At 42.7% G+C, this 10692-nt stretch overlaps 1 long non-coding RNA gene across 1 annotated transcript in view; it reads right to left on the bottom strand.

Moving 5' to 3' along the window:
- Positions 1-567: 567 nt before the first annotated feature.
- Positions 568-10692, bottom strand: part of LOC147126617 (uncharacterized) — a 35657-nt gene continuing 25532 nt past the window's right edge. Inside the window, exon 3 of the long non-coding RNA XR_015084792.1 lies at positions 568-1245. This is a non-coding gene — a long non-coding RNA (uncharacterized LOC147126617). The remainder of the gene's footprint in view (positions 1246-10692) is intronic.

Below are 10692 nucleotides of genomic sequence, written 5' to 3'. Positions count from 1 at the left end.
TGCTGTATAAATAAAATTGTATTGTGTTGTATAAAGAAGCCGACACACGCACAAAAAAAAACAATTTGCAACCTTTCTGATCGTTTTCGCAAAACAATCAAATGCATCGTTTAGTCATCTAGCTCCCTTTGTTGTAGCAGGCACGATATCCATTGTTGTCGCTCTCTTTTTCATCGTTGCTCGGCAGTAAATCGCCGACCGGAATTAGCCAAAAAAAGGCAGAGGAAATCGCGCCCTGCGGTTTCCTCCTCAGTATCAGCTGTAGCGACGCCCTCTGGCTTGGAGTGAAACTGCAAGCCATTTGCCCGCGAGTATAAAGTCAAACTACGCGCAGCACCGCCGCAGTGACGTGCTCGCGGATGTCGCCCGGGAGTATAAAGAAGCATTTACATGGATGGACATCTACAACTTAGGAAAAAAAAAACATTTTTAACATTCTTGGCGAACCATTGTAGGCCCTTAACAACCATTCTGCTTTAGTATAGTACATAATCTAAACCGAGCCCAAACGTGAATAGAAAAAAAATGAGAATAATTGATGCGCCCATAAAAGTGATCATTATTGTCTTTATTAATCATTTAAACCATAAATATACAGCAAACTATGATGCCAAAACACTTGGAAAGAGTCTCACAACATTTGAAACACTACTTTGTACTGTATACAAACATATAGTCAGCAAATGGAATGCGAAGAATTGAACAGATTGTGCATCATACTTAATTGTAGCTCCTGGTGTGTGTGACTTAGCCAATGGGGGGCAGTATAATGCTATCATACAGACACAACTACTGTAAATGAATCAGTAACTTCAGTAAAAGTCTGTGTTTTCGTAGATGATCAAATACATCGCAGCAGCTTTTATTGCAACCCGCTGGAAAAAAAAACAAACGTGACATTTTTTGATGTCATCAGAAGTGCAGCAGGGAAGGGCTCGCTGTGGGGGGGCACCAGATTGAATTGGCCCAGTGTCACCCTCCATATAGCAGCCAGTCAACTGGGAGGAATGGAAGGAGGTTGGGGGTGGGGGTGCGCCAAGTGTCCCCCTCATTTTCGGACTAGTGAGCCGGGGATAATGGACGAGTGGAGACGGAGGCACCCACGGGCGGAGGATGATAGAGAGGCAGCTGTGATTGCTTCACGGGACAGAGCGTGGCACGACAATAAGGGGGGTGTTCCTTCACATTCCTGTGATCACCGCAGACCTTTGACACCCAATGACCCCCTTTGGATGCCGTGTGGCCCTGTTGGGGGTAAAAGAGGACATGAGTTTTTTTCCATCAAGATATATATATATATATATATATATATATATATATATATATATATATATATTTCTGAAATTGTTCATATATGACTAAGCAGATCGTACGAGTACCAATATCGGTACATGGACTCCCTCTAGTGGTACATATGTGAATCACTGCCCAAGTACAACATTAAAACCATTTTATGCCAGAAAATGTGTAATTTTCGTTTGATAATATCAATTAAAAAAATACCAATTCCATTGCTAAAAAGTAAGTTATTTCTTGTTGACCAAAAATGTTCAAATATGACGACTAGGCTAGCGCTATTTTTCTATTTTTTTTTTTATGCATGTATGTATTTATTTACTTAAACACTTACTCGGCTAACGATATGGCATTTAGGGACAAACATCGTCATAATAACCACAAAAGTCATAAACGAATATCTTCAGAAAACGAAAAAAAAAAAGTTTAATTGGTGTTTCATTTTTTCCGTCTGGGCCCAAAAAGTAGAAAAAGGCCTGATATAGTATCAATGTCTATCAAAACTGAGCTTTCGTGCGTCAAAGGCAGACTTTTACAACGACTCCAAGTGCACATCTATCTTGTAACAGAAGATGATGTGTGCCAGCCGGCACCTGACAACGGAGTTTATGGTGCGTTTGTCAGCGTGCCCTTGATGGATGTAAAGTTAAACATCCAATACGCTCGTTGAGCAGACTGGCTCCCTGGCAGAATCCTGCGGGAGGAAAAAGAAACCAAGGGAGCTGCCACCATCGTCGATTTCCCCGGCCGTCGAGGAATCGGCGGCCTTCAAAACGGAGAGCGCAATTCTTGCCGGTGATCATCAAACGCTGATTCATGAATTGGCTGCTAACAAGGGGCGTCGCTCAAGTGCTGATTGTTCCACTTGTTGACAGACAAGATGATAAAAGGCTACATTATGCCAGGCCAATCAGTCGGAATTGTGCCAATTGAATAGCTTCTGGATTTAAAGAGGTGGCCAACGCTATACTTTAAATAAAGACCTGACTCAAAAAGCAACAACAAAGCAGATAAAATCCCTTCAATTCTATGTGTCTGTCATTCAATGACATATATTAGAATCTTCACTTTCAACAACCAATCAGTCAACTTTTTTCGGCTTTATTTTATTTGTAAAACGCAAAAATATAACGCTGGTTTCTAACGTGAGCCTCGAGTAAGGCAGCCAATGTTGCCCTCTGTTGGTCGGCGTTAGACATTGCACCGTATTATTTATTATGCATGATGGAGTAGAAACTGTTCAAATATTTTCGATGTTCACCTTTTTCATGTGTTTTTTTTAAATTTACAGTCATTTATGTTAATAAAATGTTGAAGTCCTTTCTTGTTTCTTGACTTTTTAATACAGTTACCTCAAAACTGGCAGTTTAAAAACAGGAAAAAAATGTTGATAACAGCGATCGGTTGATGTGAAAAAAATATATCGTACTTTAATCTGACGATATTAGCTCTTAAAATCGGCCAAAAAATTAGCTGATCTTAATTTTTTTTTTTGCACATTAGAACATAAAACAAAGATAACATTAATGCCCCTAAAACATTTAATAAAAATGACGTTAACAAACAAGTTTATCCTCATGAATAAACTAATACTAAAACTAATAACAACTAAACTAAGATGAAGCATTAAAAGAATTAAAACTAATCTAAATTAAAAACTTGCTGTAAATTATTATGATTATTATTATTATTATTATTTATTTTTTGCCATATCGCCCAGCCTCAATCCAAAGTGAGTATTTAAGTATTGTTATTTTTGCAACAAAACATGCCACCCACTGGAACAATTATGGCTGACTGCCATCTGTAAAATGAAGACAAGCGCTCGTCTAAAAAAAAACACACTAACAATATTTGTTATGCGACGACCATCCAACATTTGGAAGAACAGCAATCCGTTTGCAAAACGCCGCGGCATAACAAGATAAACAAGACGTAAACAGACGCGCGTCCGATGGTAACGAGACGAGCAATTAACTTCGCCAAACTTTGCCGCCAGGGAGGCGAGCGCACCTGCTGTCCGCGTCAGAGGAAATGCGTTCTCTTTCGTCGGCCCGAATCCAACAAGAGGGTCCTTTTTCACATTGGTTTGACCCTGATTTTGGTTTTCGGAGAGGTCAGCGCCACATAAAGCTCCCTCGGCAAGCAGTCAGAAGGTGCGGAGTGGAGACGGAGGCGGGGTTGGGCGGGGTTCGGTCGGATTGACAGAGCTTAGAAGGAAGTGCACTTTTCAAATGTCACCTTGGCAGGATGAATGGCGGGAAATAGAAAATGCTTGAAGGGGGATAACGGAACCGTTTGACATTTGACAGCCATCAAACCACAAGCTAATGCTAATGCTACCTGGCTACTGGCTGTCGGTTGGACATTTGACTAGCCCAAATCAAAACAGAAAAACAGGCTGACTTGTGGAGAATTTACACAATATCACCGCACTATTTCCAAATAGGGAAACGGCCGCTTGGATCATATCGCAGATCCCAGCTGTGATCCGTCGGCCGCGTGGCCACAAAAGGCGCTTTGACACTTTCCCCCGGCGCACTTCAAAAACACATCAATCACAGCCCAGTCCAAAATGTTACAGACCTTTTCTAAGTCCCCGGTGAATGGCTCCCCTTGTGGGTCACCACAACATTATGAAGAAACAATACAATCGAAAAACTATGAAAAAAATAAAAATAAAAAATGACGGCCTCTTTCTCTGTTCACAATAGCTTCTCTGCAATTGGACTAACCGAGGCAACCTCGGCCAGTCATTGTCCAAGTACCCTTTGATAAATGAATCTTGCTTTGTAAGCAACCTGGCTAATTAGACACAGCAGCCCAAAACAAAGACGTCTCCTGCCGGGGTGTGTGTTTATACCCTTACGTGCCCGCTGGGAATTAAACTGACGCTCCCAAGGGGCGAGCGATAGTGGCGATCTTAGCTTTTGAGTATTTGTTTGGCATCTGGAGACAGAAAAGGCTTCTGAAATGACTTCTAGAATTTTTTGCGACGCATTGATTGCATCCACGTCTCTATGTTTGCCCTCTCTAAAATAAACGTTGACATGTTTGGAGTGGATTTAAATGACCTCTGCTGCTTAAACTCCAATCATTGATACTATTGGCAAGTGTACAATAACTGAGCGGCTGCGCATCTGTCATTGTCGGTGTAGCCGTCTGTTCGGCATTGATTCAGAAACAATCAAGACTGTCTTTGGAGCACCATAGTCTCACGGGTAGGGGTGAGTATTGGCAAGAATGTTGGAATACAATACCTATCACGATACGATATCACGATATTGCGATATCACGATATCGCGATATTGTGATGTTCTACCCAGTTAATATCAAAATTACATGTAGAGATGAGAAATGAAGTTGCTGTATATGTTAATCAGAAGATATAGATCAGAGGACAAATTGAGTCAAAACTGTTTGCTTCAAAACATCCTATTTATTGTTTGTGTTTTTTGGCACATTTTCTCTGGAAAAAAAAAGAAAATGGAGTGTTACACACTGCCATCTAATGGATATTAGAAGCAGAAAAATATTATATTTGGCGGCCGAAAATCGGAATATATTGGCAAATCGATTTTTTTCCACACCCCTACTCACGACCGGGTCGTTAAGGACACGAGGATGAGGTTGGCTGTACTCCATATACCCTATAAGCCCCTTTCTAGTGGTAGATGTGCACCCTCTAGTGGTACACTAAAGAATCACTGAACAAGTACAGTTATGTAGTACATATCAGTCCAAATCATCGTTATTTAATCTCAAGAACTGTTTGTTTTGGGCTACAATTGATTCAAATAAAATGTACTGCGCATAAAAGTCAAATAAAGTGCCTAAATACATGTTAGAAATCAAACGGTTTTAAAAGATTCCATGCCAATGGATTGCAATTCAATATTACTGAATTGTACTTAACACGTTTACTGTACTGGATAGGGACCAATCGATACGGATGTTTTGATTTCGATATTTGGTAGAATAAAAAAATAAATAAATAAATCAGATAATCCATTAATGATTAATTTAAAAAAATCTGAGTAAAATTATTTTCTGGTCCCTTAACACTTGCAACAATAATGATATGAATTACAGGCAAAAATGCTTACAATACGTTAGTCTTTTACTATTTTAGTACTTTTGTCTATTTTTTTTCAGCGGGTATATGTTTGAATGTTATTATCTTTATCATATGTAGCAATGTGTTGATGTGTAAAAAAATAAAATAAAACAATCGGCAAAATAAAACCTGGCAGATATTTGGTAATTTTAACAGCTAAGATCGGCCAGTTAAAAAAGCTGAAATTCCGATTATTTGGAGAATTTTTTTATTAAAAATGATTAATCGGAAAATCAATTAGCTGTCCATTAATTGATTAATGGTTGCGCCTCTACATTGAATTAAGTGATACTTTCACGCACCACAAGAGGGAGCCCACATTCCACTAGTGGTATAGGTTACACATTGAGTCACACCAAGAATCCCTGTTCAGTCCAGTATATAAAATTCCCAAATTAGTAATCAGGGAGCTGTAAATGAGTGAATAATTCCAAACACGGTCGATGGCATGGCTGGCATTGCGGACCATCATCGTTAACGTGGCTGTCAATGCGAAACAACAGCAGCGGCGTCGCCAGAGCGTCTATATTTGGAATACGAGGTCAGGAGGGCTCCCGCGGACGCGCTGCTGACGGCAACCTCCACAAATTTCACCGAGGCGGCCGGCAAGGTGTTGTCGTGGCAACTCAAGGCGCACTTTCCCATTTGTCAAATGGAGGCAGGGGGCTTCGACGGGCGAGGTGGGGGGTGGGGGTGTGTGTAACTCTGGGCCATTATAGGCCCACTGGGGAAGGCTCATGCATATTTAAAATGGAACCGATGATAAAGGTTGGTCATCTGGGAGTCGGAGTGCGCCAAACTTGACTGGACCTTCACCGGCGACGTGTCATTAAGCCTTTAATTGACTCATCGCATCTATAAAGCTAATGTAGCCATCTCTCAATGCAAATGTTGCCGGTGCAACGAGCCGGATAGGTGATGGATGTTGACAAATTGACGACAGGAGGGAAAAGGTCACGTCGTGACTCGAAACGTGTCCTACGTGTGTCCCTAAAGACGAGATCAAAATGAGTGCATATATGCTGCTTTTGAGATGCAAATAAACCCAGAAAATAAACTCAGGCAGACGTTCTCCTTGCTTAGTAGTCTTAAAACCACATCGTAAATCTAATCCTGTCATAATTGCTTGGTGAGCCTCTCAGCTATTCTCTAAGTCCACTGCCGTTCTGTAGATTTATTACCTTCACCAATGAGTTTCATCAGTTTGTTGGTGTATTTCTTTGGTTGGGAGCAAAAACTACTGTACTACATCCACGTCACAAAACTGGGAATTGGGATAAGACCGCCAATTTAAAGATTCCGGACGGATTTGCTCTCAGACCAAAGCAACAGAAAGACCTTCAAGATATAAAACAGAGATGGCCCATTGAGTTCTTTTTAAGTACTGGCTCCATTCATGGAACTTGGGTGCAATTGCGTCCTTTCGATCAAAACACAAGGTCATTAACATACACCGTCTATTCAAGTCTTGAGCAACAGATCCAAATCAGTCGCAGGGTTGATCAAAGGGAGCCAAAAGGGAAGACTTCCCTCTCTCTGAGCTCTTGACCAGATCGTGTCAAAGTGGGAACTGAACCAGTCCGAATCGGTTGGGGGGGGGGGAAGATCCGGGGTAGCCGTCGTCACCAGACCGAGTGGCCCACGCTCGAGTACCAATCAGCAAATCACCTCTGGATGCTAAATTGGTTTGTTCTGCCTTGGTGGAGGTCTGTGCTCTAGTCAATAGCTTTCTAATCAAGTTCTAGTATGCAGTAGGGCCTTTGTCACAAAAATGTTCGCGGCAAACTACTGCGGATCCCTCCGAATGACTCGTGACTCAACATGAGGACTTCAGGCACGCACACTCATGGAGGAACAAATGTTTATCTAAAATGAGAAGGTTATGGACACAGGCGAGTGCATTGTCCACGATGACTGCCGAGGGAAGATACTGTAATTGGGTGAGAAAATACCAAAAAAAGCCGCTTTTGCTGCGGAGTGATAAAGTGGAAATTTAAGCTCTGACTGATCCAATCGTCTAATAGAGGACAGCGGGCAAAGGCACCGAGATAGACGAGAGGCTGAGCGAACGACACAAAAGTGTGCAGACAGCCAGACATGCAAAAATCCACACAATGAGACGAGCTCTCCCGTGGCCAAGCAGGTAGGTGGTTGTGTCTATGAGGTGCGATTAGGAGGTACACGGGTGGCGGAGATAGCATCAGAGCCCGAAGGAATGACGGCTGAAGTCGGGTAAAGTCGCTAGCACCTGCGCAATGCCCGGGAGGGAAGCAGACGGAATTACTTGGGCCGCATTCAATCTCCGAGCAGGGCCTCCACATGCTTCCTTGAAAATAATGTCCAAATTGGAAAAAAAAACAATGGAATTGGAGAGATTAGACTTTCTCCAACCTCATCAGAATTCAGCTCCCGGCGGACATAAACATGCATTTTCACAAATGCTGCCTTTAAGTGCTAACCTTGACGCCGGGGCCTCGACGACATTGCGCCGTCTAAGCCCTCGGGCACGGCGCCGACTCGCTTCAGCCAAATGAAGTCTGCTGAAATGCCACCGTGTTTCGTATTCATCATCAACACGCACACATTTCGATACTGGAGAGTCATACCTTACTAGTTTTCAAAAGATACGAGCTGTCACTAGCTTGAGTCAAGACGTTGGTATGTCTGGCGCTTAACTGCTCATCTTCAAACAAGTCGACTGAGTTGTTCGTATCTTTCGGCTTGTGTAAACAAAACGTTTTCCATATCTCAGTCTGTGCCTCCTTTTCAAATAAGTAACCAACTTGGAATGAATTCAACGAAGCGATAGTTTCAATGTACAGAAAACGGACCTAAGGTTCCCCCAGTATGTCAATCAGCAGTTCCCATTCAAAAGAGTGGAAAGTTTTATAAAAAAAAAAATTAAAAAAACTTTGCACAGAATAACTCAATTCCAGACAAACTAGTGTCAGTCAATTAGATCCAAACAAAGAGTTTGCAAGGACACGCTGCTGCACTTTACAGTTTGTTTTGAGTGTCCCGAGGCTAAATATGATTTCAAAGCCTTTGGCACTAGTGGAGAACTGACCAGATGGCGCAACAGTTATGACATTAATTTTTTTTTTTCCACATGATTCAACTGTTTATAGCCAAAGGTAATTTTTTAATAAAACATCCGATTCCCGAATCCGTCATGTGCACGAGTGTCTGGATATTGGAAGCGGAACCACCGATCTCCATGTGTCCCCTCCATCTGTCACCCGGTGAGTCCAGGGGGCCAGCGTCCAACCCCTCAATATGTGAGGCTGCATGGGCGAGTGAAGGAGGGTCACTCAATACTCTGCCTGTATTTCCTCATGAATGCAAGCATTCATAACCGCCGCTCGCTTGTTATTGTCGCAGGCTCTCCGGGAACGAGTCGTGACCTCCGGAGTGTCCCAGACAGACGGATGGACAACAAGGCAAGACGCTCTCCTGACCCCCTGAGCGGAGGTCATTAACCGGGACTGTGATCCGCGACAGCGGCCATTAGTGTCGGGGGGGGGCGCTGTGAAGCCCTAAAGCGACGCGCTGTAATGTCCGGGCGGCGGCGGCGAGACAGAATGGTCCGTTTCAGTCGTCATTAGAGAAAAGGCAGTAGGTCAGATGCGTCAGGGACGGATGGGGAAACACTGTGAGCCACAGACGTATTGTGTCAGTGATTACAGAGCACTGGCCGTTCAATCATGTCATGAGTGTGAGCGTAATTCCAATTACAAAATGGACGCATTTATTCGGATTAGCTCATTCACTGCCATTGACGAATTTGCTCGTCTTTTCACAGTCCAGCCATTCAATCCCGGGGATTTATTTATATATATTCTTTAAAAATGTCAAACGTTAGGGTAAAAGAGGGTCTGAAAATGTGTGGCAGTGAATGAGTTAGATGCCTGATCGGAATAAAAATGCTTCATATACACACCCCATTCGGAATATTCTGACCCCAAGAAGCCCATTCCGATCAAGATTTTATTCCGAACAAGGGGGGTGGTTTATGTCAATTGATAATCTAATCGGCTCGCATGGATACACTTATTCCGAAATTTCGGCACAAACTGTCTTTACCGCGCATGTCTGTGACGTCATTATACACGTTTCTGTTAGTCCCGGAAGCTAGTAGAAGCAGAGCGAGTGAAAGACAATGGCGCAAGACTGAACTGGTCATTAGGAAGTGTTAACTCGGCGTAGAAAGTAGAAATGGATGATCTGTTGACACTGAAGTCGTCGCGACGGCCTCATCGTTTTCTACTATTTCCGGTATATTTGCTCAATCTGCGCTTGTCAAAATAAGTTGTTCCGATCGCAAGTGTGACACATGAACACCGTCATGAACACAGTCCTAATCGGATCAATATTTTTAGTGCCCATGAAAACAGTGCATCCGATCAGAATTTTAGTCCGAACTGATCGGATTAAAGACATTTTTTCCATATGTCCATGTTTTTTTTTTGCTTTGTGTTGACAGCCAAAATTTGACAGGGGCAGCAGATTTCCATAAAAGTTTCCAGGAAGCAAGCAGACCCTCTCACCTCTCACTCTCCTTGCCCACATGCGAGCGAGAGCATTCCAATACCTTATCTGCTCCGTTTTTATCTGAAGTTATTTCGTACCTCAGATTCAAATTTTATCGGAAGCCACTGTCACTGATGCGCTGCTTATCGAATGGTAAAAATCGTCAAACGCACCAATACAAAAAAAAACCCTTCGCTATGAAAGTCCCCACTATGAAAGTCAACCAGACAAAAGGGGTCCGCCCTGTGAATCTATCCTCCCATTGATGCATTCATGAACTGGGGCCTTTTCCCTGGACGGGATGATAATTAAAGGTTCTCGGGGAGTGGCGTGGGGCTAATCCAGAGCCGGTTGAAGGCCGTAACAACCAGCATTATGAGGTTTAATTGGTATTGTGCCATTTACATGATTAACACCCGGCCAAGGCCTGCCACCTAAAAGCACTCATTACTCTTGGCAATTCATTAAAATAGCAGTGTGGAGTCTAATGAAAAGAAAATGTGTGCATACTATAGTGGAGTTAATGTCCAGAGATCATATTTGCTACGATTCAATTCACTGATTATCCATCACTTTCATTGCCTTCGCAGCTCGGAGGCAGTGCGCTGTTTTATGGTGATGTGTGCTTATTCCCAATTCTCCTGATGGATAAAAGGAACAATTTCCGCTTGGCATAATGCAATGCAATGCGGAATGACTTTATTTAATGAATATCTAAGGGGCATGGGGAAAGGGCAGTGGGTGTACGG

The sequence above is a fragment of the Filicampus tigris genome, chromosome 22, assembly GCF_054856515.1.
Source record: "Filicampus tigris isolate MCC_2025a chromosome 22, RoL_Ftig_1.0, whole genome shotgun sequence".
NCBI lineage: Eukaryota > Metazoa > Chordata > Actinopteri > Syngnathiformes > Syngnathidae > Filicampus > Filicampus tigris.
This window is presented reverse-complemented; position numbering and strand designations above follow the sequence as displayed.